The 27,393-nt window shown below is 46.3% G+C and overlaps 2 protein-coding genes across 8 annotated transcripts in view; one reads left to right on the top strand and one right to left on the bottom strand.

The window, feature by feature from the left end:
* The window catches only part of ECM2 (extracellular matrix protein 2), a 32,940-nt gene extending 31,090 nt beyond the window's left edge, over nucleotides 1–1,850 (bottom strand). Inside the window, exons 1-3 of one of the 4 annotated variants that reach the window (XM_015080756.3) lie at nucleotides 1,696–1,835; nucleotides 1,330–1,379; nucleotides 225–278 (exon numbers count right to left, since the gene is read on the bottom strand). The gene's annotated coding sequence lies outside the window, so the exon portion shown is untranslated. Of the gene's footprint in view, nucleotides 1–224; nucleotides 279–1,329; nucleotides 1,380–1,695 lie in introns of all 4 variants that reach the window. The other 3 variants (XM_015080755.3, XM_015080758.3, XM_015080757.3) reach the window with 3 other exon arrangements.
* Nucleotides 1–27,393, top strand: part of CENPP (centromere protein P) — a 227,909-nt gene that overhangs the window by 184,262 nt on the left and 16,254 nt on the right. The gene's annotated exons all lie outside the window — the stretch shown is intronic.

Raw genomic sequence — 27,393 nt, 5'->3', positions numbered from 1 at the left:
CTGCGCTCTGCGTGAGAATTCATGGACATTGTCCTGCATTAACAGTCGTCTGTGCGGACGCCCCGTCTTGAACCAGGTGCAAGTTTAGTCCGGCCCTGGACGGGGTTTAGGAGGACGCCCAAGAGGGTCTCCAGCACCCGGGCGGCCCCTTGTCCTCCCGGAAACACTCGCTTGACAGGACCAGGCCTGGGCTTGCTCACCCCAGGGCCCCCCCCTGGACTTACCTCCCGGAGTCTTTCTCCTTACCCCCCAGAATTGGCTCACTTTCATCCAGAAACCTAAATACACATGTACAGAAATAAATTTTCAGAGCTATCTTAATTTTAACAAAATCAGGATCTAAATAGTCTCATTAAAATTTTAAATAAGTTTTATGAAATGGCCTTTCATTGCCAATTTTATAATCAATGTCAGGGTGCCTGGGTGGCTCAGTCAATTAAGCGTCCCACTTTCAGCTCAGGTCACGATCTCACAGTTGGTGGGTTCAAGCTCTGCGTCAGGCTCTGTGATGACAGCTTAGAGCCTGGGGCCTGCTTTGGATTCTGTATCTCCCTCTCTCTCTGCCTCTCCCTCGCTCTTACTCTCTCTTTGTCTGTCTCTCAAAATCAATAAAAAAATTTTTTTAATTTATAATTGATACCTAGGCCTTTGTTATTTTCAGTGATTTATAAAATTTTGCATTGCGTTTAATATTTACTTTAACAAGCAACTTTGCAGTTGAGTAAATATGTTTCTAGGGTTAAAATTTTATGGTACTCTAAATCACGGTAGGTATTATTTTGATCAAGTACATTTTTCTTTCCAGCCCTTCTTGTTTTATCCCAACATTAAATACTGTCTGTAAATCTTGGTTAACTTATTGTTTATCTCCATTTAAAGTTTTTCATCCACTGTCTTAAGTAAGTTTTTAAAATAACATTGAGAATTTTAAACTTCTACACAAAGCCATGAAATGTCTGTTGTCCCTTTTAACGTCACTCAACAGGCTGAAAATGAAAAACATTTTTAATTAATACTTTATGTTCTTTTAGGTTTTAAAAATTGAGGATGTAATTGTCAAACCAACTTCTACTTCTGTTGAGCATGTAAATTATACTTAAACTTACAAAAGTATCTTTAATCCTAATTCTGTAAAAGTTCAAAATACTTGGGAAGTATTCATCCTGAAAAAAAAAAACAAGTAAGCAGCATAATGTACACTTTAAACTTCTAAAATCTATTAGTAAGAGCTAATTTCCTCAAGTGTTAAACACATTTGCAACATAAAACACCCAAATATTAAAACCATTCCACATGCCTTAGTAGAAACTTAAAATTTTAAGCTTTTACCTGAAATTCTAAACTAAGTAGGTTCTGCTTGGTGTCATTAAAGTCTCCGGCTGAAAATGAAACAAAACCAGAGCTTTCTTTAAAACAAAGAAAGAGAGGAATGTTGAGAAATGCTAGCTGACTTCTTAGTAAAATCGAAAATCACTGCTTCCCTTGGGAACAAATGCCTTTCAGATCTTTGTGCAGAGCCGCCAAGAGAGTAACCAGGGAAGACGGTTACCAAGGGAAATATTTGTTCTCAATCACAGCAGAAGCAGAAAGCAGAGGCAGGGGGAGAGAAACCGGAGGAGCAGTAGAGGCTCATTAAGAAGTATGTGGTGTCCCTCTAAGTTCACACCAGCCTCCACGGTACCCCTTGAGCTTTACCAGACTACAGAGACGCCATTGTTGCCACGTGGAGGACCGTGCGTTCCTGGGATGCCTTTAGTGGGGTTAACTCGCTGTCCTCTGCCTGCTCCCCCAGTCTGCAGGCAGCCTTGTTAACAAAGCACAGAGCTGTTACATATTAATGTCACTGAAATTATGTAACTTCCAGCCTTGAAGCAATAAGGAGAAAATGTGCAAAGGAGCTTTGAGCCTTCTGATGATGGTTACTCTGGCGAATTGGTTGTCTACTTTGGCCTCAGTTTTTTCTATCTACAAGTGAGCAGGTCAGAGAGTGGTCAGGGTTCCAGGCTCACACTGCTGCTTATGGGGACCTTGGATGAGTTACTGTTGTTTCTGATTAAACTTTATCCTTCTGTACAACTGGGATGATAATACCTACCCTGCCAATGCAATGAATACCCTATGTGAAGTGCCTGTCACAGACTAGGGAATTATTTAATGGCTATTTTTAAATTCTTACTATTCTACATCAGGTGTCTAAATTTTCTGACAGAGAAGAGCTACATTTTTGTTTTTCCAAAATCTTAAAATGACCTGGGTAGATCAAATCAAGATAATTGACTACACACGTGGGCCATCCAAATTCCTTAAAATAAACTACATATATATGTATATATATGCAAAATAATTAGTACTATTAGAAGAAATGTTGAGAAATTCCTTAAAGATTAAAGGCACAGAGACTCTGACAGATGACACTGCAGCCCAAGTGTATGGGACAGGATAGCTCTGTGGGTGTTCCCCACAGAAATGCTGGGAATGGTGACGTTTGTTAGAGACTGCACTTAAGAGTAGCAGGTTAGATGACCTCAGTCCTCCGGATGTCTCCATCATTTGTTGTGAGTATTAGGCATCTGCCCCTAAACTGAACCTGTGTTCTCATCCACTGGGCTTGGGTGGCTGGTGGAGCAGGGAACCCCCATGTTCAGAATCTAAGCTCACCACTGGCACAACCCACTATAAAGACAAAATTGATCATCCCCCCTGATATGTTTTGGTCAGCATTTTAACCCTATACTGTTAGTCATGAGCAGATAGCTCAGGATTACGAAACATTTGGGAAGATTCTCCTATTAGAGATAGGACCCCACCTTCCTTCCCAAAAACGCTTACACACAATCAGAAAAGAAAAGGGCTTTGGAGATTAAACAACAGTGTGATACCACTACACACTTACTAGAATGGCAAAAATCCAAAACACCGACAACACCATATGCGAGCGAGGATGTGGAGCAATAGGAACTCTCATTCCTTGCTGGTAGGAATCCAAAATGGCGCAGCCATGTGGGAAGACAGTGTGACGTTTCTTAGAAAACTAAACATACTCTTAATCTGTGACCCAGCAGTCCTGCTCCTTGGTATTTACCCAAATGAGTTGAAAACTTATGTCCACACAAAAACCTGCACACAGATGTTTACATCAGCTTTATTCATAGTGCCAACACTTGGAAGCATCCAAGATGCCCTTCAGTAGGTGAACGAGTAAATTAACTGTGATCCATCCAGACAATGGAATATTTTTCAATGCTAAGAGGAAATACTCTTATCAAACCATGAAAAACCATGAAGGAACCTTAAATGTACATTACTAGTGAAAGAAGTCAGTCTGAAAGGTTGCATACTATACAATTCCAACTATATCACATTCTGGAAAAGACAAAACTGTGGAAACAGTAAAACATCAGTGGTTGCCAGGGATTAGGCCAGAGGGAGGGATGAATAGAGCACGGAGAACTGTGAAGGCAGGGAAACTACCCTGTATGATCATAATAGTGGATACATGTCGCCATACATTTATCCAGACCCATAGAATGTGCACCACCAAGAGTGAACCTCAGGGTAGCCTATGGGCTTGGGTGATTAGTATATGTCAGTACAGGTTTATCAGTAGCAACAAATGTACCACGCTAGTGGGGAGGGTTGGTAATAGATGAGGTCACATATAAGGGGTGGATGGGGAATGTATGGAAAACCTCTCTGCACCTCCCTCTCTGTTTTGCTGTCAATCTGAAGCTTCTCTTTAAAAAAAAAAAAAGGCGGGGGGGGGGGACACCTGATTTGTTGAAATACACTGTTTAGGGAGGGAAAAAAATGTTGATGAACTCAGTGTTGGACAGTGTTTAAGACAAACAGAAACCTTTACACTCTTTGTAGCGGTTTGTTGTCCCAGCATTTGACTCCTTGGGATCCATTATAGAAACATCTTTAGCTGTACATCTGTGCATCCAGGAAAGTACTTGGAAACATTGTAACATAAAAGGGAAGGAATTAACCCACTAGTATATGGACAGGGAACAGTGGACTGCCCTAAGCTCCTAGAGAGACAAGTAACTGTTACACCAGTTGGCAAAGTTGTCCACAATGTACCAAGAAGAAAAAAGAAATGTCAAAACAGTACACGCGCTGTATTATCTTACCTTCTAATAATGTATACAGTGTAGCACCTTCCTGGAGAATAGACAGGAAGGAATAAACAAGGAATAAATAACAGACTGTTGATAATGGTTATCTCTGAGTGATGGAATTATGCAGGGGTTTTACTATGTAATCTGTCCTTTTATAACATTTTTAGCCTTTCATAACCAGATCAGGGGAAAAAAAGTAACTATTAAAAAGAATTTAAACAATGAGAAGTAACTTAAAGTAGCAGTGTAAAGGCAGGAGTTATGGACGCCAAGTCTGACAGCATCGCAGAGACCAGGACTCTGGTTTCTGAGGTCCCTGCTCTGACTTTGTGGCTTCATGGACTGTTATGTGAATCCTTCCGCAGAAACTATTTTAACCACATAGTACATGGAAAATCCTGGTATTCGAGGTCTCCTCCCCTGTATTACTGCAGCCGTAACTGTGTCCTGAGACTTGGCCCTGACAGCTGCTCTGCGGCTTGGTGTCTGTCACCACGCAGGTGTGAGCGGGTCCCCCAGCGCCTGGGCCACAAGCGTGGCTGCTGTGGGTTCAGCCTCCAGAACACATGTTTGAGTAAGGTCACCTTTTCAGTGTTTTTACCCCTGGGCTGTGGGATACCGATGAGTTAGTTTTTCTTATATGGGTGTGGTTGCTTCCCATGCAACAACTTCAAAGATAAAGCTACTTGTTGACAGGTTTAAAGAGGCTCTTCTCAGAAATGGGTGTTGCCTCCTCAGGCTGTTGTGACGCCGCCACAAGGGCCTTCAGCCACTTCACACCACGGGGCGTGATGTTTGTCCCATCTGCTGTCACCGACTTGCCCCCTGGAAGGGGTACATTTACGTGCAGTGCTGATGTGGGAATGTGCTGTGATGTGGTCAACGGGTGTTTGGACAGTTTCTCCTTCGAGTTTTGGTGCATGCTTCTACAAAGGTCCTGTAATGTGTGTACTCCCACCATAAATACACAGAATGCCCATTTCTCTGTCACTTTATTTTTTTTAATGTTTATTTATTTTTGAGACAGAGAGCATAAATGGGGGAGGGTCAGAGAGAGGGAGACACAGAATCTGAAGCAGGCTCCAGGCCTCGAGCTGTCAGCACAGAGCCCAACGCGGGGCTCAAACTCACGGAGTATGAGATCGTGACCTGAGCTGAAGTTGGATGCTTAACTGACTGAGCCACCCAGGCGCCCCTCTGTCACTTTATTTTTAAAATGATTTTCATGCTCCGGAATAGGTAATGCAAATACAGTACAGTTATAAATCAGTTTTCTGTATCAAATATTGGCAGGTTGGGTGACTCTCTGAACCTTACCATCAAAGACGGGAAAGTTTGATCACTATAAAAACATTTTGAAATCACCATTGTAGGTGTTGTTTTTTTTTTAATGTTTTTCTATTTATATTTGAGAGAGAGAGAGCACGCTTCTGTGTACATGCGCGTGCACGCGCGCGCACACACACACACAAGCAGGGGAGGGGCAGAGAGAGGGGTCAGAGGATCCGAAGCAGCTCCAAGCTCTATGCTGACAGCACAGAGCCCGATGCGGGGCTCAAACTCATGAACCACAAGATCATGACCTGAGCTGAAGTTGGACACTCAACTGACTGAGCCATCCGGTTGCCCCTGGCAATGCAGTTAAAAAAAAAAAAAAAAAAAAAAAAAAATGAGACCCTGAGCACAACAGACCTCAGAGGTCCTGGGTAGCTTTATGCCCTTGGGGAGACCACCAGAAATGCCAAGAAGCAAAACTGTCAATGAAATAGAAAACACCCATACAGCAGACAAGATCTACAATGCCAAAAGCTGGATTTTTTTTTAAATAAACCTAATAAAGTCGGTAGCAAGTCAGATTCAGGAACAAAGAGGAAGAGTGTAGGTTACCAGTGTGAGGACTTGAAAATGCTGTCAGTATAGATTCTGAGAGCAGTTAAAAGAACATAAGAGGAGGACCACCTGCGGGGCTCAGTCAGTTGAGCGTCCATCTCTTGATCTTGGCTCAGGTCATGATACCAGGGTTGTGGGTTTGGGCCCCGCATCAGGCTGCACACTGAGCATGGAATCTGCTTGGGATTCTCACTCGCTCGCTCTGCCCCTCTCCCCTGCTTGTGTGCGCGCGCGCTCTCTCTCTCTCTCTCTCTCTCTCTCTCTCTAAAAAGATATAAATAAATAAGAACACAAGAGCATATTATCAACATTATGCCAGCAAATTTAGATGATATGACAATTCCTAGAAAATACAATTATGAAACTGCCATAAGAAGAAACAGAAAATCTGAATTGTCTGTAACTATTAAGGGAGTCAAATTCATAATTTCAAACCTTCCCACAAAGAATACCACAGGCCTATATTATTCATCAACAAATTTAATTGAGCAGGAGTTTTTTTAATTTTTTTTAATGTTTATATATTTTTGAGAGAGAGAGGGACAGATCGTGAGCAGGGGAGGGGCAGAGAGAGAGAGGGAGACACAGAATCCGAAGCAGGCTGCAGGCTCTGAGCTGTCAGCACAGAGCCCGATGTAGAGCTCGAACTCACAGGACCCCGAGATCATGACCTGAGCCGAAGTCGGACGCTTAACTGACTGAGCCACTCAGGTGCCCCCTGAATAGTGTTTTAAGGCATAACCATACAACAACCCAACAAGGGTAGTATAGAAAAGGAAAATTATAGACCAGGCTCACTACTGAACATAGATTCACAAAAGTAAAATCCAGCAATATATAAATAGGATAATACATCATGACTACATTGGGCTTATTCAAGAAGTACCTGGTTGATTTAAGAATAAAACCCGAACAAACAAAAAACAAGCAAAAAATAACAGAAAAAAAGACATTATATGATCATGTTTATGTGTTTTGTTTTCTTGAGAGAGAGCATGTGTGTGCATGGGGGAGAGGCAGGGGAGAGAGGATCTCAGGCCCTACACCCAGTAAGGGGCCCGAGGCAGGGCTCGATCTCATGACGGTGAGGTCATGACCTGAGCTGAAGTCAAGAATCAGACACTTAACTCACTGAGCCACCCACACGCCCCGTCATGTTAATGTTTAAAGGAGAGTGAAATAAGGCTTTCGCATACTAGAAATGGAAGAAATTCCTTAGTCTGACAGTGTCTGCAAAACACACACTTCCACTTTTAGCTACGTACCCAAGAGAAATGGGAATATATATCTGCATGAAAACTTACACATGAATTTCTAAGTTCATTGCTACACTGTTCATAACAGCCAACATGTGAAAATAACCCAAATGTCCATCAGCTGATGAATGGATGAATAAAATGTCCATCCACCCGGTGGAATATTACTCGGTAGTAAAAAGGAATAAAGCGTTGATACCTGCTGTGTAGAGGAACCTCAAAAACACACTGCTCCGTGCAAAAGACACCTGTGAGAGGACACAAACGATATGATTCCATTCACATGAAATGTCCAGGACAAGCCCATCCATGAAGGGAGGGAGTGGGTGAGAGTGTCGGGGGGAACAGAGTGTGTTTATGGGGTGACTACAATGTGTCAAAAGTAGGCAGTGGGATGGCTCCCCACTAGGAATGTACTAAAAACCACTGAATTGTATACTTTAAAAAGGTGACTTTTATGGTTTGTAAGTTATATCTCCACAAAGTTGTTACTTAAATTTTTTTTTCAACATTTATTTATTTTTGGGACAGAGAGAGACAGAGCATGAACGGGGGAGGGGCAGAGAGAGAGGGAGACCCAGAATCGGAAACAGGCTCCAGGCTCTGAGCCATCAGCCCAGAGCCTGACGCAGGGCTCGAACTCACGGACCGCGAGATCGTGACCTGGCTGAAGTCAGACGCTTAACCGACTGCACCACCCAGGCGCCCCCACAAAGTTGTTATTTAAAAAATACTCAATGGTGAAGTACTGAAATGTTTCCCTTTCTGGGAAGAAGACAGGCCCACTGAAGGTCATGGCCAGTGCAGTAAAGCAAGAAAAATAAGGAAAAAAGAGATATAACAAAAAAAATAGGTAATGGAAGGAAAAATTTTTACCAGCCCCAGATGATATGCTTCTATATATGAAATTAAAACATAACTTTGAGATAAATCATTAAATCATATAAAGTGTTTTGCAGGTGCACAATGTATAAAAATCAGTTGTTTCTTCCTACAGTTAGAGGACAAGAGAAAGGGAAAGATGTGTTTTAAATATCAGATATATTCAAGAATATTACGAGTGTTTACGAATAAATTAAAGCAATGATGAGCAAGATCTTTTCGGAGAAAATGTTGGAAGACAATTACAGATGACAGTTTGGGGAGGGGAGTTACCACCCCCGAGGATGGAACGTTCAGGATCGCAAAGATACCATTTCTACTTAAACTATTGGATGTGATGCAACTTAATCAAAATCCTAACAGATTACCTCCCCCACTTTTTTTTTTTTTTTTTTTTTTTTGGTGGAACTTGTCGAATTCTAAAATGTGTATGGAAATACAGGGATCTAAGAAAAGCCAGGCCAGTCTTGAAGCAGAATAGGCAACAGGCTTTCTGTCCCACACATCAGCTCTTATCACGAGGAGCTGCAGTAATTAGGGTGGATTGCCCACAACTTGCAGTGGGACTCGAATTCGGCTCCTGGACGTGGGAGAGAAGTGGTTCCGCCAGCATGGCTGTTGACAGGGACGGAGACACTGCAGAGAGGAAACCACACTGTCCTGTTGCCCTCCAGAGACCGGAGCCAGGGTCCGTGGACAAACATGGACAGGCTGGCTTGGGCTCTGTGGAGTGGACGGGCAGACAGGCCTCATGACCAGACCTGTTGCCTGAACTGCCTGGCAAGGTTACGAGTCCGCATGACTGGAAAGTCCTTCTGTTGGGAATGCCGCACAGGGGCCTCTGAGACACTGATGAGGTTCCGTGATCTTCGGGGTGGTGTGGCACGTCACGGGCCCCAGGAGGTCTGCCTTCTTAGGGACTCCCCTCACTCCCTGAGATAGTGCTCAGGTGCAAGCCTAGTAGAATGAATGGCCCACTGGGACCACTGGATCTCTGTCTGTCAGCCCTGCCCTCCACTCGGTCTGCAGCCTCCCCCAGAAGTCCCAGGCCTATGGGGCAGTGCCTGAATCTGCATGCTGAACATGTCAGGTGGGAACACACGGGTGCCTTCCCCTGCATTACATCTGGGTGTGGAGACAAACCAGCAAACATCGGTCTACTCGAGGATGCTGGGGGCATTCTCCTCCCGTCTCAAATATCCTTTATAATGGCCCAGAGAGCTGGCCTCAGAGTTAGAATCCTGAACTCAGAATTCGCCTCTACAGCGCGGTAACACGGTGGCTCGGGAAGGAGCGGGTGCTGGTCTGCCACACCTCCCACCCTGTGTTGTGTGCTGTCGCCTCCTTGTGGGAATACCCAGCCTGTATAGGCAAACCCTTTAGGCCAGGGTTGCTCATACAGCATTGCAGTATGTCCTCAGGGTGAGTGAGCCAGGGAAGGGGCTTACGTGGACCTGGAAACAAAGCCATTTGGGCGGGAGCTCTGGTGTCTGAGCCCTACGCATGATCTCGAGGAGGAAGCACCTTGCCTAGTGGGGAGGGCATGGCCAGAGGAGGACCCAGTTCAGAGACCCCCTCATGCCCAGTCTAAGTATGGGACTAAGATGGGAAGCCAACCATGAGTGGACACCATAGTTTTCAAGGAAGAAAATATTCTGGGTAGAGATCTGTAGGAATATGGTAAGGACTTGGTGTGGTGGTTTCATTGTGATGCAGTTCCCCAAAATGATGTCTTCTGTGATGCCATGGGTTTTTTTTTTTTTAATGTTTGTTTATTTTGAGAGAGAGAGAGAAAGAGAGCATATGTGTGAGTGGGGGAGGGGCAGAGAGAGAGAAGGGGGGAGAGACAGAGAATCCCAAGCAGGCTCCATGCTGTCAGCACAGAACCCGATGCAGAAGCTCAGTCCTACGACCCTGGGATCACGACCTGAGCCGAAGTCAAGTCGGATGGTTACCTGAACTGAGCCACTCAGGTGCCCCGAGGTGCCATATGTTTCCCAATGTACTTTGCTCTCGAGATCAGGGTAGCACTACTGAGAGTGTGACACCCGGGACACTGTCCGAGGTTATGGGGTTTGGGGGACAGAACACCTGGCAGATAGGAGAAGCAAGCGGCCCCTCGTGCGGGATTGCAGAGCCTCTTCGTGAACTCGACTGGGCCACTGTGCTCTTGTCCTGAACTCACACCTCCCATGCGGCCATCTTTTTGGACTCAGCCTAAATCTGAGTGACTCAGCCATCTTAGGGTATTGGACATAGCAGGGACTGCGTCTCAGTGGGGTCACGGTGGAGCCCGCACACAGGGCCCTTGAACAGGAGCATGGCCACTTGCTCTTCGCCCCCTGAAACACACAAGCTTCTGTCAGCCAGAGAGAACATTCTCTGTCCCATCTGGCAGTCCTCAGACTGCCATCCATTCCTTCGTCCCACTTGTTCCACGTGCTGCGTGGTTCCTGTGGCCCTTGTGGAAGTGCCCTTACTAACGTCCCGGCGGCCCCACGGCCACCCAATCAGCCTTCTCCCGACTCTTCATTTTCTTACTGATTGCCCGATCCTTGGAAGTCCGTCCACTCTCCCCTCTGCCTTTCTGTTTTTCTTTCTCATCGTCTTTTTCCTGGCCCCGTCGACCCATCCTGCTCTCCTCCGTGATCTTGTCCCTTCACTGGGCAGACACAACCCGGCACTAATCACGTTGCTCTGACACATGCCCGTGAGCCACAGATCTGTGCTAAGTTCTCAAGTGTTTCCTGAGCTTTCTCTTCAAATTGCCGGCTTGCCTTTGGTCAGCTTGGCATGGGCCTCTCCCAGCACCGCGTCAGCACATTCGGAGGAACAGCATGCCCTCTCTACCCGCAAAACTTGTGATCCCTCCTGTGTGCTTTATTGTAGACAGTTCGCAGTGGTGCCCAGACACTGCCGTCCTGCTTGGAGGAATTTTCAAACATAGTTCAGTTTCTGCTTTTCACAGCTGTTTATTAAAGTTTAGGCTTGTTTGGAGATTTTCATTTGTATCCTGTCCCCAAAGCCAGTATGTTGTTTTGCTTAGATCCAAACAAGCCCATTTTAACACTTGTGATATTCTGACCAGAGTTCAAGGAAAAGGTTACAGAAGAAATTTTGTACCAAAAAAAAAAAAAAACCCACATTTGGTATTTACAGTTAATTTCCATTCTTAAAAACTACAGTTAGGTGATTTTTTGCCATAAGAGCATACATTCACTGCTGAAAGTGTAATGCATATCACTCAGCACTTAAATAGTCTTGTCGAGACATTTCTGGTGTGAGTGTTGGCAGAACGGGTCTTCACCTGTCCCTGCAAACCCTGTGTGCAACGGGATGGGAGGGAAGTAAAGGGACCAGCATTAAGATGTTCCAGTCTGCCCCCGGTTCTCTCTGGGCACGCTATTCATGTGATCTCGAGGCCGCCTTCAGCCCGGTGACACACGTTCTATCCTCCGCGGCATTACCGAGGTGAAGAGAGGAAACCAGCGCTTCATGGGGGTCACTAGTTGGCCTGACTTGCTGAGACATGGGGGAGAGGGCAGTGGCCCCACCACTGTCAGGCTGGAGCCCCTGGTCCGCGGGCCCCGGCGGGCCCCCGCCCCACACACCCCGGGGTCACACCATGCCCCGCAGACACATAGGCAGGAGAGCTGTCCTCTCCATTGTGGCTCCACATGCCCATGCAGCCACAGGAGGCAGATGCCTGGGGATGAGAACCAGAGAGCAGATGGGGCAACAGTGGCCGCAGACGTCAGGGTCCAGCTAATCTGGGGAGCTACCCCCAGCGCCGCTTGGTGGGCCCCACCCTCGGAAACAGGGGAGGCCACGGTCCACCCCTAAAGCACGTGTTTCTCTCTGGCGCTCTGGACGTGGCATTCCGGCCCCAGCCTCCAGAACCGGCCCTTCCTGTAATTTTCTGCAGACCCTGAAACCCATGCTTAGCGTGAGGTTTGCGAGAAGATCACACATGTGGCAGCTTTAACATTTGCTGGGAATGGGGATTCTTTTCCACTGATACACTGTCTGAGGGAGATGGCTTTGGACCAGAGCGACCACAGCGTTTACAAAGATATTTAGTAAAAATGAAGACTTTGGCAACCAGTGTAAACCATCATTCATGGGGGATAAAGTGAAGCCTGCTTGAGGTTTAATAAATCAGAACTTAGTGTGTTTGTCCACAGCCTCAGTTTTTCCTCATTACTGGTGGGTGATGTCATCTGTTCCTTTCCACTTGAATCTTTGAGTGTACAGCGGTAGGAAAAAATCCACGTTAACCTCGTTTATTATGCTGTATTTCCATGCTTAAAGAGAAAGCTTAATTTTATTTCTGCCAGATACATGAATACAGTCTTCAGACTGTTGTCAAGGATTTATGTGGTTTTTATAAGACGAGTGTTCTGGACATTACTGGCTTTTTTGTGCATGCGCAGGGATATTGTGTTTGAATTAAGTTCTTTTTTTTTAAAGAATTTGTTCTTCTAAGTGTCCATCTATTCTTTTTTTTAATGTTTATTCTTGAGAGACAGAGAGAGAGAAAGCACGAGTGGGGGAGGGGCAGAGAGAAAGAAAAGAAGACAGAATCTGAAGCAGGCTCCTTAAGTTCTTTTCTTAGTTTGCCCAAATGAAACTCTGATTTTAAAAAGAACAAAACTGGGTCGCCTGGGTGCCTCAGTCAGTTAAGCATCCAACTTCGGCTCAGGTCATGATCTCACGGTTTTTGGTTTCGAGCCCTGTGTCAGTCTCTCTGCTGACAGCCCAGAGCCTGGAGCCTCTTCAGCTTCTGTGTCCCCCTCCCCTGCTCGCACTCTGTCTCTCTCTCAAAAAGAAATAAACATTAAAAAGAAAAAAGAACGAAACTAGTCGCCCCCCCAAAATCCCGGCAGAATAGAAAATTTAGGTATTGCTACAGAACGTAAGGACTGAAATCATCCACACCAGCTGCTGAGACAAGCAATACACACATGACAGTATTGGACACAGTGCTCGTCACCACCCGGCGTCTTTCTGCCGCAGCGAAGACTTGGGGTGTTGCCACCTGGGGGAAATTCACAGTAAACCCAAACAAGAGCCCGATAGCCACTGTTTGACAAGCTCAAGCTTCAGCTTTCTGGTGCCTGCTCTTCCCGCGCCCTCACTGAGGCACCCGCTTTTCCACGCACTCTCTCCAGACATACATTTGTCCCTGCTTCGTATTATGATTAGCAGTCTCCATACATTTTCCCCACGTGGTACGTGACATCCTTGAGGATTTGCACATGGGTGTATAGGCAGATGAGTCATTGAACAAGTTTTTACTGAGTGTGTCTTCAGCTGGTTGCTGTAATCTCTAGCGGTAAAGGGAGTCCTCTCTGCTGAGGGATCAAATGGCTGCCTCCGTGTTACACAGTGTGACTATTGCTGTGGGGGGTGTAGCATGTTACAGAAACGAGCAGGAGATACCTGTGTGGAGTTTTCCCAGAGGACACGTGGTCCCCTTCCTTCCAACCCTTAGTCCTGTTGGTCTTCCCAGCCCCTTCGATGTCTCCTGTAATCTTCTTCCTCCTCCTCCTCCTCCTCCATCTGACTTCAGGCCTGGACCTTCTTCTATAGCTATAATTTCTCTCCAGGTGAATTTGATCATCTGTGTGCCACCTGGATGCAGTAATTTCCAGCTGCTTTCTTGACATGTCTATTTGAAGGTCTGGGAGTCATCTCAGACCTAACAGATGCAAGTATTAAATACGACTGTGGTCACATGGAAACCAAACCTCAAAGGATACTTAAGTGTTTGGATACAGAGAGGTGAGGTGAGAATATTCTCGGCAGAGAGCACAGCGTGGGAAATGAAGGTAGTTGTGAGATCTGCAGGCGTGAGTGCAGGCGAGAAGCAGCCGCATCCCCACAGATTTCGGAAGCAATGTTGATGGTTTGGGGCTTTTCCCAAAGGCAGGAGCAGAACCAGTTGTGTGTTTCACGAAGAGAACTGCACAGCGTGGCTTCTGAAGTGAAGGGAAGGCCCTCGTCTAGAGACAGAAACATTGCAGGGATTCAAGGGAGAGGAAGGAAATTCAAGAGATAATTAGATAATTAGGTAGAATCAACAAGATTGAAGATTTAGTTGGGTGGAGGGGAAGGGGAGGAGGGGGAATCAAATATACGAAGCCCAGGTTTCCAGTGTGAATAGCTGTGTACTGGGAGGGCCATTTCCCGGGGTAAACACAGGCTGTGGAGAAAGATAATGTAATCGGTCGGCAGATCAACAGAGAGACCCTTTGGCTCATGGATGGATGGCACTGAAGGAGGCCACAGACCGGGACATGCAGCCAGGCCTTCCCCTGGGCAAGGTCGACAAGAAGTACAGCAAGTAGATTTTATTTTGGGGGCCCCTGGGTGGCTCAACCGGTTAAGTGTCATGAATTTCACTCAGGTCATGATCTCGTGGTTCATGAGTTCGAGCCCCACATAGGGCTCTGTGCTGGCAGCGTGGAGCCTGCTTTAGATTCTGTGTCTCCCTCTCTCTCTGCCCCTTCCTGGCTCACGCTCTGTTTCTCTGTCTTTCTCTCCCTCTCTCTCTCTCTCAAAAATAAACAAATACACCTTTTAAAAAGATGCTATTTCTTAAGTAATCTCTATACCCAATGTGGGGCTTGAACCTACAACCTGGAGATCAAAAGTCACACACTCTTCCAAGCCAGCCAAGTGCTCCCAGAAGAAAAATTTTAAATTCTCTCCAGGATTATCAATTCCACACAGTGTTGATAGAAATTTAAATTGGTAAATTCTTTATATAGATCATTTCATCCATCTTTTCTAAATGTTAAGCCATTCTTCTCAGATTCTATCTAACAAAAAATTCTGCACAAATGTACAAAAATATCTTACAAGGATATTCATTGTAGTGTATAAAATAATGAAAAACTACAAATAACCCAAAAGATTATCCATGGAAGATTGGTTACATTAGTTAGGATATACTGTACATCTATACAATGGCTACCTTACTGCCTTAAGAGTCATGAAGTAGGTATGGGTACATTGAATGGCACGTACATTTTATTGAGCATTTGGTATATCCCAGGCAATATACGTAAAGAACTCCAGAAGTCAGTAGAGAAGAACACCCAGTAAAATAATAGGCAGGCAATTGGAACAAACTGTTCACAGAAATCAAGATTCAAAGTGTTCAACTTCACTGGTAAAATAAGGGAGGAATGTATTTTAAATCACCGTGATATACCACTGCATACCTACCTGAGTGAGTAACAGTTACAGTGCTGACGGTCAGCTGCTGAGGTGTGAGGTGTGAGGTCAGTTGCTGCTTCACCGTAAACTGGTGCAAACACTTTGACAGCGTCTATAAAAGTTGAAGAGGCACACACCACTAGGTATAAATCTAAAAGGAACACATGTACACGTGTATCCAGATACACGCACAGACGAGCATCACAGCAGCATTATTGGGAATAGTCCAAATGTTCTTTTAACAGTAGAATGGAAGAAGTGATAAATTGTGATATATTCACATCATGAAATACTGTTGAGAACTGAACAGAACAAACTTGGAGTTGCACACAAAATAATGGAGGAATCTCAGAAAGAAAATCCTGGGCAACAGAAGCCACATGAGAAGCAGTACTTCTATGATTCCATCCACAGAGGGTTTAAAAAATGGGTGAGGCTAAAGTGTGGTGTGTAGGGTTGCACGCGGAAGTGGAAAATTATAAAGAAATACAAGGAAGTTATTTTCATGGAAGTCAAGGTAGTTGTCACCTTCAGAGGAAGGCGAGGGTGTGTGATTGGGCACAGTGGTGCCCGTGGCTCCTGGGGTACATCACACTCATGCATTCTTGTTCTTAATACACATTCCGTGCACTTTTTAAAATCCAGTCCCAAGAAACCAAATCAGATCCAAGCAGGAAAAGGACATTTTTAAATAAGGAAATTCACACCTGAATACATCCTAATGAACCTGTAGATACCTAAGACAAGAAGAAGGTCTATAGACCAGCCAGAGGGAGAGTGAATGAGAGCACCTTCAAAGTAGCAACAGCAGCTGTATATTGATAACTTCAGTATGCAGAGAAAATGTGATCTCATCTGCTAAACTCCGCAAGAATCCTCTTTCAAAAACGAACGTGAATGTCCACCCACCCCCCTGTGTTCACTGTGACATTATTCACAATAGCCAGCCAAGATGGAAACCACCAAGTGTCCTTTGACAGATGAATGGATAAAGGAAACGTGGTACACACAATGGGATGTTGTTCAGCCCTGAAGAGAATGAAATCCTGCCACTGGTGATAATGACATGGATGGACCTTGAGGGCATGATGCTAAGTGAGATAAGTCAGAGAAAGACCAATACCGTATGATCTCAGGCGGAATCCAAAGCCACAAAAAAAAACCACTCATCGATACAGAGAGCAGATTGGTGCCACCAGAGACAGGGAGCTGGGGACGTGGGTGGAGGCCACAGACTTGCAGTTGGCGCGTCCGTCCTGGTGGTGTGTGTGTAGCATGGCACCTGCAGCTCACAGGACTGCATTGTAATTTGAAAGTTGGTGAGAGAGCCAGTCTTCGGAGTTCTCATCGCAAGAAACCAATTGTAACTGCGTGTGGTGTTGGATGCTAAAGAGACTTGGTGTGGTCCACATTTCCGGAATGTACAAGCATCGGCTCACTCTGCGGTACACCTGGAACTACCAGCATGTACGTCAGTTACACCTGAATACAACTTGGAAAACAGGAAAGGGAAACAAAGGTGATGTCCTATGCGCAGAAACTGGACGTTTATGTCTGACGCTCAGGTTAAAAAATGGAAGATATTCTTCAGGCAGGGGGAAAATGATCCCAGAAGGAAGGCTTTGAGATGCAAAGGAGCAATAAAGAGTAAAGACCATGGGAAATGCATCAAACAGTGACCGCACAATAAAATCATAACCATGTCAGGGGAGGTCCCGTTTAAAACTAGAATTTAAAAATTCACAGCAGTACGGGAGTGAATGTCCCTGAGGAAGACTGAGACATGCCTTAATGTGGACATAGCTGAACAGTGTCTGGTAAAGTGTCTGTGGCAGCCATGTGACAAGCAGAAATAGAGCCCGTAACTTCCCAACTGATACAGGGGGAAGCGAATGTTTAAAAAGCTAATCAAAAAGAAGGCAAAGAGGAAAAAAAATCACAAAAGTCACTTGTGGTGAGACTTTCAACTGTGACAGAATGAAGAGGTCACTCCACAAGATAAGTGTAAACCTGGAAATTTTGTTTTGAAAAACAAGAAGAACTGTTTCATGGCTCTTAAGATTGACCAAAGGCAAAGAACGAATAAATCGGAAATTGACTCGGGCATCTCCTCTGATCTCCCCACTTACTCTTGATGCCCGGGACAGATCACCTCCCGTGTTCACCCCAGACTCCTCATTGTCACTAAGGGCACTGAAAGGACCGTTACGTTTGTGAAGACATTTTGGTTGCAGGCCCTAGAAACCCACTTCACGTGAACCCACGTACAGAGGGCATCAGGGACTCCCAAGGGCCTGGGACCAGGAATGGGGTCACCCTTATGGTCCATGGTATCCCACGGGCCACCTATCTTGCTTTCGGGGAGTGTCTTGCTTTCTGTAGACCGGCTCCTACTATATTAACAGGCATGCGGCCAACAGCCCATCGCAGGGAGCCCAAGCCTGAATACCCTCAGTTTGGGCAACCTCCCGGATGGATGGTCTGGCCCTAAATTTCACTGTTCTCCTGAGAACCTGACTGGGCCATCTTGAGTCACGCCTACCCCTGGTCCTATCAACGCCCATCCCTGGAGTCAAGGTCAATTGCAGGTCTTCCACACGTGGCTTCAGCTGCCTGGTGGTGACACACGGTAGTGTGTATGTCCCACAAAAGAACTTTCAGACTGTCCCAGGTAAAGTTTTCATAACAAAAAGAGAAGTTACTGTTTAATATGACTTTCTTTCAACCAACAGGTGTTTATCTTTACTTCCTGAAGAAAACATCTTTATGTTGTTGGAGTGAGTGCTCTGTTGTATAACCTCCTGCTGACTTTGTACCATTAAGCTGTTTATTGATTTATTTCCTTTTAGTTTGATTCATTTACAACAGTGTTTATAAGTGATTATGGAAATCTTGTACAACTTGTAGCTCTATCTCGGGAAAATCGTCCCGTAATTATATTGAGGACTCAAAGACTAGATGCTTCATTTCATTCCTGGCATTTTTCTGGATATATTCTTAAATTGCTGAGAGGTGTTTTTTCTTTTCTGGAGGGTGGTTAAAAACCATTAAAGTTGTAACATACCAAGAGCAAACTCCTCAGTGGATGAGGTTTGTTTTGCTTTTAAACAGACTAATTTCAAGCGGGCTTTGGTGAAACAAATAATATTTTCAGTCTGAAATCACCAGCACAATAGCAGAAGCTGTGCCCTCATCTGGTGGACAGTGTGCCATTGGGTGTCTGTAGTTCAGAACAGCAAAAGTAAACTGTCAATGTTTTCATGGTGAAAATGTCTTATTTACGTCTGGAGGCAGGATGAGCCACTGTGGAGCGCTCAACAGTGACCGAGCCTTCTGTCCTCGGCGCCCTGGCTCTCCTGGGCTCACGTCCTGAACCAAACTGCTGTGACGGTGGCGCTTGCTCGCACTTTCTTGGGGACCGTCCTCACGGTTCCACCGCACGGCCTGTCCACAGCCGGAAGCAATTCCTGGCGCGTGTCTGCCTGGTTCCAGCTGCTCTGCACTCCCCAGATTGGAGGAGGCCTCTCGCAAGTGTGTGTGTCACGTGCTTTGGGCACAGAGTAGGTGCTCAGTGTTTTCTGTGTTTGCTTCTGCTTGTTGTAGCTGGCGAGTCCTATCGTTTGTTCTGTACGTGTGTGCCAGGACGTGCAGTAGTGGCTGCTGTCGTGAACCAAGGATCTTTCCTAAAGTCCCGGAGATTTTGTGCTAAGGCATCTATCTAAAATCTTCCCCGTTTTCACTTTCTTGTTTAAAACTTCGATTCTCATTCTCCCAGACTTCCTGTTTCACCAAGTCCCTTTTATTTCCTTTAACTTTTTCATTTGCAGGTTGGGTATATCTGTGAGTGGGGCAAAGCATTAGCAAGAGCTCACAGGCCAGGTGTGGGATTTCACGGAGGGCCTTGAAATACACATTTGAGAGATTCAGCCTTTATTCTCAGCTCTGCAAAATCACTGTACATTCTTGAGGGAGGATAGTGAGACCTGAAAACGTTTGTGTTTTAGGAGGATAATTTTGGAAAGGTGTGAGTAATATTTAGAAAATCAACAAATTAGTGATAATATGTAACAAAGAGCTTAAAGATGCCTGGGTGGCTCAGTCAGTTAAGCATCCAACTCCTGGTTTTGGCTCGGGTCACCATCTCACCGTGCAAGGAATCGAACCCCAAGTCGGGCTCTGCACTGACAGTATAGATACTGCTTGGAATTCTCTGTCTCGATCTTTCTGCCCCTCCCCTGCTCATATGCATGCTGGTGCGCTCTCTCTCTCTCTCTCTCTCTCTCTCTCAAAATAAACTTTAAAAGAAGTCAGCAATAATATGTAACAAAGAGCTGGACCCCACTTTTGGTACTTGACTGCTGACAGCTCTCAGCCTTCGCCTCCTTCCCCTCCACATCTCTCAAGCTGGTAAGAAAGCCCATGTGCCCCCTACGTGGTGCTGGCACATTCACCCCAACCACGGTGAGAGCTGGAGCCAGTAGCCCACCTGCTGTCAAGGAGCTTGGGAGCTGTCTTCTCTACCCGGGATCCTCACTGTGTGAGTGATAACTCTGTCACACCCTCTTGGGTCGTGTGGCACCACCATCAGTCTGACACCATAGCGAGCTTTGTGGGGGAGTCCTGGTGCCCTGTGGGGTGGCCTCGCCCCCCCAGCAGAGCGCCCAGCGGGACGTGGTGCTGTTGTTCGGTGCCCCACAGCTGCCCTTCTCCTCTGCCCTCCCCTTCCTCCGGGGACTTCTCCCTGTGGGCTGACGTACCCTTGATCGGTGCACACAGTGGAGTAGTACGCAGCCCTTAGAAGAGTGCAGCTACTCTGTCTTGGCTACTGTGCGGTGCACATGGTTGAGTGAAGAACAGCGAGAGAAAACAATGTGGCTGTAGTGTGATTTTATTTAATCAAGGTATTTTTAGTGGAGGTATCATCTTCATACACCTGTGAATTTTCAGCAGCTTGACAAGTGCACGCTGTCATGTGGCCACTCCCACCATCATGACAAACTCCCTCATGACCCTTGGTGGTCACCCTCTGTGCTCGCCTGCAGCCCCTGGCAGCCACCCACCATTTCCAGACTCACGGTGTGTGGGCTTTCCAGCCTGAGGCCTTCACTGGAGTAGTGCCCGTGTTGGTAGTTGGGCCCGTCGTGCGGATGGACCTCACCAGTTGAAGGACATTTGGGTGACTGACAATAAAGCCTCTATAAACGTTTTAGTATTTTTGTGTGAACATTAGTGTTTGTGCATTGAGGTTGTGAGTGGCCCATAACGTTCCGTTAGCTCCAGGTGCAGGGTAATGGTTTGATGTTTGCACACATTGCAGAATGATCACCACGGGAAGTCTGGTTAACGTCCATCAAGAGTTACAGATTGTTTGTTCTTGTGATGTGAACTTTTAAGATCTTTGGGCAACTTTCAAATTTATAGCCCAGTATTGTTAACCAGTCACTGTGCTGTGCATTACATCCCCAGCAGTGTGTGCCTTTTGACCCCTTCTGAACACACGTTTTACTGGACTTGCATAAATACGTGGGAGCGGGCCTGCTGGCCGCATGGCGACTGCATGTTTGCCTGCACAAGAAACTGCCAGTCTTCCAACGCAACTGCGCCATTGTGCGTTCCCACCGGCAGCGTACGTGGGCTTCACAATTCCACCTACTTGCTGCGGGTTCAGAGAGGTCTACAGGCGGGAGGAGATCTGTCAGACACTCACCCAGGAAGGGAGCGGGGTCTGTAGATCTGACCGCTTAAGTGCTGCAGCTAGAACTTGGTGTTAATTACCTATGTAATGTAAGAGAAAGGGCAATGTTGTATTCTCGCCAAGGAGGGTGGAGCGTTTCTGGAAATGTGCCAGGGGAGATAACACACCCGTCCTCCCCCACAATCAGAAACATACAGAAATTCTGGATTAAGTTTAACATACTTTAAGTACATTGTCAAGCTCAAAAGAAATAAGTAGAAATGTCCTAAGAGCAGTAAATGAGAGAAAAGGCTTGTTTCTGCCCATACAGGAGAGGATGGTCTGGGCCACATCAGGTGGGGACTAGGGCAGGGACTTCTGAGAAACCCAGCCAGCCCGAGGGCTGCAGGGAGTGAGGTGGGCAGACAACCTGCCTCTCCAGAGCCCTACGTGTGGTCCAGGGGAGCCCAGACCCAGAAGGAGGGTAAATTGTGACCCTGGAACCTTTTCACAGCCTTTCCCACAGTGCTAACTCAGAAGAAAATGAGCAGGCTGAACGAAGCCAGTGCATGTTACAAGCTATACATTAATCGGAAAAACAAGCCTCCTTCAAGTGATAATTCTCAAGCAGTCTGGAGGAAAACTAGAAGTAAAAGCTTAAGGTTATCAACGTGATAGCTAAACAAATGGAACCCTAATTTAAACTACAGAGGCAGTTTTTTACAAAAGCCTGTTCAAAAAAGAGACAAATTGACGTGTATACTTTTCAAAAATGTCATTAGAATTTTAAAACCTTTAAAGCCAGTGGATAAATCAAACAACAGGCTAAACATTGCTCCAGAGAAAATCAGAATATTTATTCGAAGAAGTATTGAAGAAATCATCTGAAAGCACAGAGAGAGAATTCGATGGAAAATGGGAGTTCGGTAAAGAAGCATGGAAGGCCGGCCCGGGGGGGCGGGGGGGGATGAAAGACCCGCCAGAGGTGAAGAGAACGTTTCCTCTGGTCCAGGAACCTCCTCGTCGGGGGCCCCGTGTGGTCCCAGAGTCGAGCGGCAGGACGTGTGGGCAGCAGGGAGAGAGGCCGCCTCCGGCCCAGGCTCATGAGTAACCACAACACCTGTGTTACTAACAGCACTTACAGCCGCACTGGCGCACGAATGTGTCGCTCGGGGTTCTATGGAGAACAACTGCCAGGCTGTTTGACCAGTGGCTGTTCCATTTCGCATTCCTGCCGAATAAGACCGCTTGTTTCTTTCGTAGCTGCTCTAGTGGATGTGAAGTGTGCTTTGAAGGGAGGCTTTGCACTACACATGCTGGAAACGTATTTTTTCAGGGAACGGCATTATCTCAAGCTATTTATGATAGTTGATGTTATTGTTGAATGCCTTTCTAAACTCCCTCATCTTACAAAATCTACTTGTAATTTACATTGAGAACCAGATGTTCACATATCCTGACTCTATAAGTTTTGATTCAGTCTTTGATTATGATGTGTTTAAAAAAAAATTTTTTTTAATGTTTATTTTTGAGAGAGACAGCATGAGTGGGGGAAGGGCAGAGAAAGAGAGAAACACAGAATCCAAAGCAGGCTCCAGGCTCTGAGCTGTCCGCACAGAGCCCGACACGGGGCTCGAACTCATGAGCTGTGAGATCATGACCTGAGCCGAAGTTGGACAGTCAACTGACTGAGCCACCCAGGCACCCCGATTATGATGTGTTTAAAATAGTGTATTTGATGAACACAAACTGCACATGATCACCAGCACTATCCATCCCCCCCCCCCCCAAAAAGCTGTTTTTCCACCTCAAGAATTTAAAGTATAGTTATTCAGGAGAAGCATGTTTGGGGTAATCATTCAGTGGTTTCCCTCGTCCTTAACCGTGTGCACATGAGGCAGGGTCTTCAGACTAGACATTCATGACCCCTTGATGAGAACATCACCACCTTCACATACAGAGGTGCTCACAGAAAAGGCACAGACATTTGCACATGTGCCCTTGGAAGGGCCGGGGCGGGGGGGGGGGTCTGGTTGAGCAAGATCACTCCTGGTGTGTCAGCGGGGGCACACTGCTGCAAAGGGCTTTCCGTCCCTCTAGTTGTGTTAGTGTAAGAAATTGCTAACTACTTGTTCTAAGTTTTTTTTCAAACTCAAACTCTGGTGTCTTTTCTGTGCATTTCTTTCTTCATAAGGGCAGTAAAACCCATCTGGTCAGTGTTCTTGGTGCTTGTTGGAGAAAGGCCCTCCCTCTGTTACAGATGGGTTAATGCTGCATTTACAGCTATTTGACTTTTTAAAAATTTGTTTATTTTGAGAGAGTGCGCGCGCACATGTACACAAGACAGGGAGGGGCAGAAAGAGAGAATCCCGAGCAGGCTCTGCACGGTCAGCACAGAATCGGACACGGGGCTTGAGCCCACAGCCCTGGGATCATGACCTGAGCCAAAATCAGGAGTCGGTCAATTAACCAGCTGAGCCACCCAGGCTAGGCTCCCCCAGAGCTATTTGACTTTAAAAACAGCATGGAATTTGTATTCCAAGGCTGAAGTATGACTTTTAGGAAATCGGAATCTGCCCTTTGGCTGTTTTGTCTTTAAAAAAAAAAAAAATGGACAGCTCGACTCTGTTGGCCCACCCCATTTCCATCGCCTGCTTTTGCTGGGCTGTGCTGTCCACGTTGGAGAGCGGTGCAGGCCTCCGGGGTCTTGGGGCCCCCAGCCGTACTGCGTGGCGTCTCTCTGTTCCAAGTAAAGCTAAAAACTGTGCAGGCCTCTCCCGTTTCTTTGGGCAGCCTAAGCCTCTGGAAATTAGCGTGTTTCTTCAGATATTATTTAAACTTACAGATTAGCTGAATTCTTAATAGAAGAATATTATTAAAGATAAGTTAATACATACAAAAAGCTTACAAACATACAAACAAATATCTTGACAACTAGAATTTCATGTAGCAAAGATTTCTAAGCTACAGCTTTTGGCCCTTTTATTTCAGACACGATCCAACTAGTTCCAGTTGAACAAAATCATGTGGACCATGTTTTCAGAATATAGAGTATTAGGCAATTGAGCTTTTGTGTAAGTGAGCCAAGAGGGAGTCAAGAGTAAAATCTCCATGTTTCAGACTTTAAGCCTTTCCACACACATTGAAATACCAGGAGAGTGGGAATGTAATAAAAACATTCAGAACACACAGAAAAGTAATAAAAAACTACGGTGCATAAGACTTTCAGGGAAAAAAGTACCTGTTGAAAGATGTGCCCTTGTCTATCAGTCATGACCCAAGGAGAGGCTTACCGATAGTTCCCCAAAACAGTATTTCAGATACTTCCGCATCAAGAAGGGCTCCCCGCTTGTCATTTTGCTCCAGGAAGATCAGGGAAAACAAAATAGATTTTATGTTCTTGGTACCGAATCCTGATCTATTCACGTTATTTCTTGCACTTATGGTCATTGCTCCTCAGGACAGATAGGACAGCCTGGGGGAGATGCAGAGAGACAGCAGTGATCAGGACGGCGACAGGGGCGTCCAGATGAAAAGGAACAAAGCATTCTCTACCCTGGTTGACAACAGCAGAGCCAAGGCTTCTCTGTCCATCTTCTCTGCTAGATCGTATGCTTCGTGGGCTCAGGGATGCTCTCTTCCATTTTTTAATTCTTGGTTGAAATATGTACATACAGACAAGGGCAGACACTGTAAATATACAGCTGGATAATTTTCCACCAACTTATAGGGCCACCAGCCGGATGAGGAAGCAGGACATGAGCCACCCCCAGGCCCCCGCCCACCACAGAGCGTGGCAGGTCTGTCTTGCGGTCCCTCTGTCATGTGGATGAGCCACAGAGTATTCATCCGGGACTCTGTTCTTGGGCCTCTCCAGGTTCTGGGGATTGTAAGCAGTGCTGCTTTGCACATCTTTTGGTGACACGTGTACCTGTTGATGTCAGGTGGAACTGCCCATCGGGGGGGTAGACGTGTGTTCAGTGTTGGGGGTGTTGCCAAAGCGTTTGCCAGAATAACTGTACCTACTTTGCACTCACCAGCAGCATGTGGGGGCCGCAGTCACACCACGGGTTTGCCATGTCTTTGCAGCCATTTCGGTGTGTACGTTGTGATGTCGCATCATGGTTTCTGTTGCATTTCCGTGATGGCTCAGTCTTACTGTGCTCATCGGGATACACCCAGCACTTAACAAAGTGGCTAGAGTTCTATTAGGAGTCTTTGAACGCAGGTGACAGAGGATGGGACAGAAACCCAACTCACATGGGCTCAGCCAAAAAGGAAAGCCGGGACGGCGTGGGGGGGGGGGGAGGGGGGGGCGCAGTATTTGTAGAGGCTGGAATAGCTCAGACAGTCCAGGAAAGGGTTAGGCCTCTGCCAGAACAGAACACCACCTCACACACAGCCCGGAAGAGGCTGCCCGCAGCCCCCTGGTCTCCTGTAGGAAAAGGCTCTGTCCACCTGTCTGTTGGTCCAGGGGCAGCCATTGGCCATTTGTGAGGGGCTGATGGTCTATGGTGACTTGAGCCGACCTTGTGAATGAGGCGGATCTGTTGCCCAAAGAGCGCTCACCAGATCTGGCGGTCCACAACCGCACCACGCAACAGACCCTCCACAGCCACCGTGAGTGCGTCAGACCAGGTTCGTCGCGTAGGAGAGGACGAACTTGAAGTGCTTTTGCTAAGGGCTCCTCACAGAAAATAGAGCGATTTCAGGACAGCAAAGAAACTCCTCTGCCCTCATTTCCCCCGACTCGAGGTACTGCATGAAAATATGAGTCCTCATGAAATCCATTTTGCCAGTTTATGGGTGGTCAGAAGAGCAGTGACTGCAGGGAAGTGTTTTGAGTGTTTTTACCTCTTTCGGGTCTTACATCAAGCCCAGGCCAGCAGCAGGGGTGCTGGTGGGTTGGCAATGTGGCTTGTGGCCGGACAACAAGGTGTGTGTTACTCTAGGACCCAAGTGACAGGTGTGCATTCTCCCTTACGATTCTCTCAATGAGAAATGGGAGCCCCTTATTAAAATCAGCATAATGCTTAAATCCGTACAAGGACATCCCACTTCTCCCTGATCTCAAATGTCATGTGGGATTAAGGCCTGAAACAGAAAAAGGACAATAAGTTAGAACTAAGGAAAACTGAATAAAATTTAGATGTTGGTTATAAAAGTGATGCACTGATATTAGTTCATGAATTTTGACAAATATACCACATCAGTGTTAGATATTAACAGTGGGAACTGTGGATCATCTTCCCAGTTTTTCTGTCAATCTAAAAGTGTTCTAAAGTATAAGGTTTTTTTTGTTTCTTTGTTGTTCTTTTTAATTTGGGACGGGGACATCTGGGTGACTCAGTCAGTTGCGCCTCCGACTCTTGACTTCAGCTCGTGTCATGATATCACGGTTCGTGAGTTCGAACCCCATGTTGGGTTCTGCGCTGACAGGAGCCTGCTTGGGATTTTCTCTCTCTCCTCTCTCTCTGCCCCTCCCCTGCTCAGTCTCTCTCTCTCAAAATAAACAAACAAACAAAAAAAACACTTAAAATTGGGAGACGGGGCGCTTGGGTGACTCAGTCAGTTGAGCGTCCCAACTTCAGCTCACGTCATGATCTTGCTATTCATAGGTTCAAGCCCCACGTTGGGCTCTGCGCTGACAGCTCAGAGCCTGGAAGCTGCTTCGGATTCTGTGTCTCCCTCTGTCTCTCTCTGTCTCTCAAAAATAAATAAATGTAGGGGCGCCTGGGTGGCTCAGTTGGTTAAACCTTAGGCTCAGGTCATGATCTCACCGTTCGTGGGTTCGAGCCCCATGTTGGGCTCTATGCTGACAGCTCAGAGCCTGGGGCCTGCTTGGGGTCTTCTGTCTCCCTCTCTTCTGCCCCTTCCCTGCTTGTGCACTCACTCGTGCTCTCTCTCTCTCCCTCTCTCCCTCTCAAAAATAAATACATTTAAAAATGTAATAATAAAATTGGGGAGAGGGCCTTGGAAAGAGCCCCCCAGGAAGGGTCCCTGCAGCATAAGCTGCTCTGGTTTCCACGTGCATCCATGCTGCCCCGCCTCCCCTCTGGTCAGCACTGAGCTGGACCACGGGTCACCTGAAATCAGCTTTGAAAAAGGTACTAGGGTCAGGAGGCCAGCTCCGCTTGGCTGCTTTCCTTTGGGCTCTAAGTCATTGGAGCAGCCTTTCATATCTCTGAGCCATGTTTTTCTTATTTTTCAAATGAGCATCATTTTAAACCCTGCCTCATAAAGGTGTCCTGTGATTCAGCACATAGAGACGAGGTAAAACTAGGACTGTTTTCACTGGGGCTTGTTTTCTTCTGCTGGTGTGTCTTGCCCAGTATTTATCTTGTTT

This window comes from Acinonyx jubatus, chromosome D4 (genome assembly GCF_027475565.1).
Source record: "Acinonyx jubatus isolate Ajub_Pintada_27869175 chromosome D4, VMU_Ajub_asm_v1.0, whole genome shotgun sequence".
In the NCBI taxonomy this organism is placed as follows: Eukaryota; Metazoa; Chordata; class Mammalia; order Carnivora; family Felidae; genus Acinonyx; species Acinonyx jubatus.
Note: the sequence above shows the minus strand (reverse complement) of the source record. Positions and strands in the feature narration are given on the sequence as shown.